Source organism: Protomyctophum parallelum (assembly GCF_964188405.1).
Source record: "Protomyctophum parallelum genome assembly, chromosome: 1".
Taxonomy (NCBI): domain Eukaryota; kingdom Metazoa; phylum Chordata; class Actinopteri; order Myctophiformes; family Myctophidae; genus Protomyctophum; species Protomyctophum parallelum.
Genome location: NC_139697.1, coordinates 17,967,978 through 17,973,977, shown reverse-complemented (window position 1 = coordinate 17,973,977; position 6,000 = coordinate 17,967,978). Strand labels below are relative to the sequence as shown.

Genomic DNA, 6,000 nt, shown 5'->3' with positions numbered 1-6,000 from the left:
GGAGAAATGCAGCCTATGTATGCGGTCGGGTGTCGGGAGCTGTTGTTGCCTCAGTGTGTCTGCAGTAAAACCCGACCGATCTTTGGGCTCCAAAGTCGATCCCGATTTTCCTATACGACTCTTATTATCACCAATGTTTTGTCCAATTCCTTTTTTTTGTATCAAGTAATTTAAGTGCACAAGTTTTTAATACATGTCTGAAAATAATAAACAAATATTATTTTTCATAGATTTTTCATTTCATTTTCATCTAAATATAATATTTAACTTTAACCTATTCATTGACAAAGCAAACCACTATAAGCCCTACTGAAAATCTCTGTTTTTTTTGCGAATTGAGATTACTTCTGAGCTTGTATAGTAGATTGAAAAAGTAAAAGGGGACACCAGGTTGAAAATGGTTAAAAATCTTCACATGTTATATCATCAAAAAAGTAAAATGACCGATATGTCGGCTAAACTGATATGTTGGTCGGGATCTAGCAGGCCTGTGCACCCATAGACATCAAAGGGGGCTTCATTCCCTGCCCCTTCACCCGTCTGTAAAACAACTGCCCTTTCCAGACCACGAATGCAGCGTTTACTACACGGTGAAAGAAATGCAACATTTTCTCCGAAGTCTCCTAAACATTTTTTTTCCCCTAAATCCATGCCGTTACACACCGCATATCCGGCAGATAAAGAGTTCAGGGTTGCGCCCCGAAAATAGCTGATCTACAAGCTGATCTCTCAACGCGTCGCAGCGCGACGCGTTGAGAGCATGTAGATCTGCTATTTTGGGCCAAAATGTCAGCCCCCTGCCTCTCTAACACTCTCTGCACGTGCCTGGGATCTAGTGAGTGGTTTCCTCATATGTCTGCAGCCTATACTAGATGCCCGAAAGCCGATCAGCCAGGAAATAATCTCCCAGTTTTATAGAAGCAGAACAGTTTGACATTTATGCGGTATAGCAAAGATATGATTTTCTGGTGGGGGGGATGTTACATCTTGTTCATCTCTTGACACAGAGCTTGTTTACTCTGATTTACAACACTGAATCTTCCTTCAAAGTCACTTTCCTGCTGCGTTTCCAGGGTTTTGTTCTTCGAGTAAAAGCTTGGGGATATTATATTTAGAAAAGGAAGCTGACCTATTTAAGTATAAAAATAAAAAAACGAAAGTAATTCCAGCGATCCGTAACATATTCATAGACAACTATGTCAACCACATTTTCCGTGGAAGTCCCACAATATCATTAGATTATGTTTATATTTTTTTCCCTTTTTCTGGGGATTTCCAGGTCTTCCCTCTTCCAGAGGGATATATCATTTCGCTCCGCCATACTTCATTCAGCTCACTGAACTCAGCTGTGTGCCTGTTTAATTTGCAATTTTCCAAGGTTTTGGTTTTCCAGTCATCGGGACGTTATATTCTAGCGCTTCCTTGATGGCCGTCTCTGTTGCAGCTTGACGTGCCGCATGCTGTCATTGCCCCGTTGGCTTTTTCCAACCACCGGCGTTCCTGACAACGCACCAGCGGGGCCGTCAGGACTTTTTGGACGACGTTCCGTTTCCGCGAGGACCACAAATAACCCGACACCGCGGCACGAGTGGACTTTTTACTTTTCTCTTTCCCCTCCCGCGTGCACCCTTAAGCATTGCATTATACTTTAGCTATTGAAAAATAGCACATCTACGAGCTTGTAGATCTGCTATTTTTTTTTTTTTTTATCGTGATAATGTGCCGCAAATCTTTGAATATATATATATTCTTTCAGAGTGGAACGTTTTTAACTCAAATCTGGAAACATCCCTGGAACAACATATTTTCAGATGGGGGAGGGGGGGGTCGGTCGGCTGCCAATTACGTATGTATATGTATGGTGGTCCTTGACATGAAAATATTTGACAAACATTGTTTTTTCAGAAAACTTATTTTAGAAGACATCCGTAGAATCGTCCTCATGGGTCTAAAGGGGTTAAGGACAACGTGCATATATGGCAGATGATCTGTAATAACCGACGTATACTGTAGCCTACTGTACCGTAAATACAAATATTTTCAACAGATGCCAAAACATCCATGAAATGTGCAGCGATAAAGAAAGCAATTAGGGGGGGGTAAAATAACAAACACAGACGGAAGGCTATACGGAGGATACGGAGGTTAAATACAAGGCCCATGTGGTGAAGCAGAGACTTGCGGCGAGGCGACGGCTGGTCCTTGGAGACTAAATAAAGCAGGAGAAGAGAAGGAGGGAAGTGAAGGGTTGCTGAAAGACAAACCCGAGTTCTGGCCCTCCATCGCCGTCCACACACACACACACACACACACACACACACACCCTCCTCTCTCTCTCTCTCTCACACACACACACACACACACACACACACACACACACACACACACACACACACACACACACACACACACACATGCACACACATACACACCCTTGCCATCCTCTCTCTCACACACACACACACACCCTCGCCATCCTCTCTCACACACACACACACACACACCCTAACCATCCTCGCGAGTAACGTTATGCCTGCCTGCAAGCCTGTCACATTTAAAGACAAACCCTTTCTTCTGTCCAGGCCTCGCCACTCTCTCTCTCTCACAAACACGCACACACACGCACACGCGCACACACACACACACACACACACACACACACACACACACACGTGCACACACACACACACGCACGCACACACACACACACACACACACACACACACACACACACACACATTTCTGAACATCCATGAAGAGTGCCCTCTTATGGGATTTCAGGCCCTTCCTCTCTAAAGCAGGGATTCTGTCTGGGAAAAAAGAGCTAGAACTTTAGGGTATACCGGTATAGGATATGAAACTTTCTGATTTCTATTGAGTGTCAAAATTCTCAATATATACACTAATATAAAACTACAACCAATAGTATTTGGTAGTAGTTTATTAACAGTTTGCAGAGTTACAGTACATTTCAAGCACAACTCAATAGAGAAAACTGTCAACTGTGAGTGGACGACACCATAAAAGCATTAAACGCGTTCACAAGAGGGTCCCTACGCAAAGCATTTGCCACCTTGCAATATGGTAGTTTGCTCATAACATGCTCACAGTGTCCAGATGCAGAGAGAGTTGAACCCATATGCAGAGTCACACAGCTAACAAGGGCAGATTTCAGAGAAGTTGAACGCAGGACAAAATCAGGAACACAAGAAAAAAATACAAAGCAGTCAAACACAGGACCTACTCGAAACTAGCCCAAACATTTAGACTCTCGTAGAGGTTTTTTTTTCCCGATTCTGACGAATCTCTCTACGTTTGTGCCTCAAAATCACTCTTACCTTGTGCAAATGCAAAATCTAAGCTGCTTTTTCGTTTGCCCCACTTGTCCGGTGGGTGTGCGTCAAACAATTACACACCGTAGGACCGTAGTTTTCAACAAAAAAGGTATTTTTATCCACTCTGTCCATACTCTGTCTCGGAATCTGGCGGCCATCTTGGTTTTCTCTCCATTGTAAATGCGCAAGAGAACCCTGGCCGCTAGGGGCGCGGGCAATGTTCTGTTGCGCATTTACCGCATTCACAATGGGGGATTCCGAGACAGAGTGGATTAAAATACCTTTTTTATTGAAAACTACGGTCCTATACGGTGTGTAATTGTTTGACGCTTAGATTTTGCATTTGCACAAGGTAAGAGTGATTTTGAGGCACAAACGTTGCTCGCTCGACCATATTTGGGGGTAAATCTTTTAGACTCTCGTAGAGAGATTCGTCAGAATCGAAGAAAGAAAACCTCTACGAGAGTCTAAATGTTTGGGCTAACTCGAAACCAGGAACACGCATCGGTGACACCAAACTATCAACTGACAAAGAAGGTTTGCAATGAGCTGCAGTTATATTACAGGGGGGCAGGCTGATTGTAGAAGTGTTCACAGGTGGGCTGACGAGGGAGTTGGAGACAGGTGAGTATATGGGACTGCAGTGTGGAGGAATGGAGGGTGGGAGTGGCCAGGGCTGGCTTGGGGGGTGCTTTCGTTATTCTACCACAGGTCGTTTCGAGGAAGCAATCTGATTGGTTGAAACAGCCTTCTAGCCGGTGGTTAAACCAGCACCGTTCACCACCTAATCAAAACAAAGAATTCAGCCGCTCTGTTCTCCCAGGGCGCTAGCAAACTCGGTGGCTAGGCTAGCTAGTTTATTGGGACATTTGTGGTCGTAGTGACTACATCTGTCACTTCAGTGATGCTTGCGGAACTCGACTCTGTCTCGTTCCTGACCACATCCCTGTCGTGGCAATAATCACGTTAACCCACACCCTCGAGTGTAATATTGCTTAAATGCGCACCGGGAGCGCACTCGCCTGTTAGTTTGCATTGCACAGTTCGCTCATAGTGCGCTATTTCCGAACGCGCCCGTGGTCTGTGGAGAGACTATAGACCCTGACACACATTATGCATTATACCCTATCACACCATGACTAATGCTTAGACTCTTAGGCCCTCATTTATCAATCGAGTGTAAAATCTGCCACAGATTCGAGTGCAGGTTTCGTAGTACACCCACGTCGCCACGGCATTTATAAAGTGATCGCAAACAGCTGATCCTTCCTTAATTTTGTTCTCACGTTAATAAATGTCACGGCTGAATTTGATCTGGCACGCCCTAAGAAATCAAGCCTCGCCCTCGTTTTTGCGACATGAACAACGGCAATACGTTTCCTGAAACCATGGTTACATGAAAAAATAGGTTTCTCCCGTGCCTTGCTGCCCGCCTCTCCCCCTCTCTCATACACACGCACAGCACGCACACGCAACTTGCAAGCCCAACTAACTGGTGTGTTGTTAAACAAATAAAGAACGAACACCTGCATGAATTAAATAAAGCGTGCGTGCGGGGGGTGAGGCGGGCAGCAAGGGAAGCGAAGCGAGAGGAGAAACAGACAACTAAATAAAGTTGTAGGCCTACCCTGTGACCAACTTTATTTAATTCATGCAGGGTCCCTGTCTGTTTCCCTCTCACCTCGCTTGCCTTGCTGTCATGCACGCACGCACCTACATGACACATTAAATAAAGCTGTCTGTTTCTCCTCTCGCTTCGCTTCCCCCTCACCCCCCGCACGCACGCACGCACATATCGCTATTTGCAACTTTAACTGTGTGTTGTTAGTTGTATATTAAATTATTAAAGTATTTTTAATTTAATATACAACAAGATATATTAGTGAACGAAAACCTGAACCTGTGAACCATAATTAAATAACAAATAGGCACACTGACACACACGCTGCTGTTTTACAGGTGCTCCTCCTGTCCTGTCTGTCTGTCTGTCTGTCTGTCTCTCTCTATCACAGTGGTCCGTCCGTGACCAACTGACCATGCACGTTCCGACGTTCGCCAGTCTATTTAGATTGCCTCGCAGTCGTTAGTCACTGTTATATGAATGTGCAGCCAAAACCATAGCCTCATGTGGCTGGTGCATGGGCTGGCTGGGTAATATACCTATATATCCGATGCAGTTCCCACTTGCGCTGGGAGCCTGGCACGGTACATTTGGCATTCGAGCGACGCGTCGGGTTTATTATATTGCACATACCGTAAGAAAGACATCGGCCTTCATGCTGTAGATTAGGCTACAGTAGGCTATACCTGCACGTTGGGACTCCGCAGCTGAGCTGCAGCAGCTGCTGCACTATACTCTCCAACGTCCCGTCATGGAAATATTTCAGCACAGACAGCCCAAATCCTCGCATGTACGTATATGCGCTCATGCAAAACACTGTTTAAATGGCTTAAGCATCTCTTGCAACATTGTTTTTAATTGCGCGATTTTATCTCCTACTAATTTCATATGACACATGTATTCCTTAATATTTTTATTTTTATTTATTTTTACATGTAGCCCATATACATTATACATACCTTTTATATAAACATTTTAGGAGTGAATACATATATGTTTTGATGCCTGTGACAGCCTCTCAGCAGTTCAGACAAGGCTGCTCCG

General features: G+C 44.6%; 1 protein-coding gene across 1 annotated transcript in view; it reads right to left on the bottom strand.

Moving 5' to 3' along the window:
* Positions 1-535: 535 nt before the first annotated feature.
* The window catches only part of arl4ab (ADP-ribosylation factor-like 4ab), a 133,539-nt gene continuing 128,074 nt past the window's right edge, over positions 536-6,000 (bottom strand). Inside the window, exon 3 of the transcript XR_014570077.1 lies at positions 536-583. The gene's annotated coding sequence lies outside the window, so the exon portion shown is untranslated. The remainder of the gene's footprint in view (positions 584-6,000) is intronic.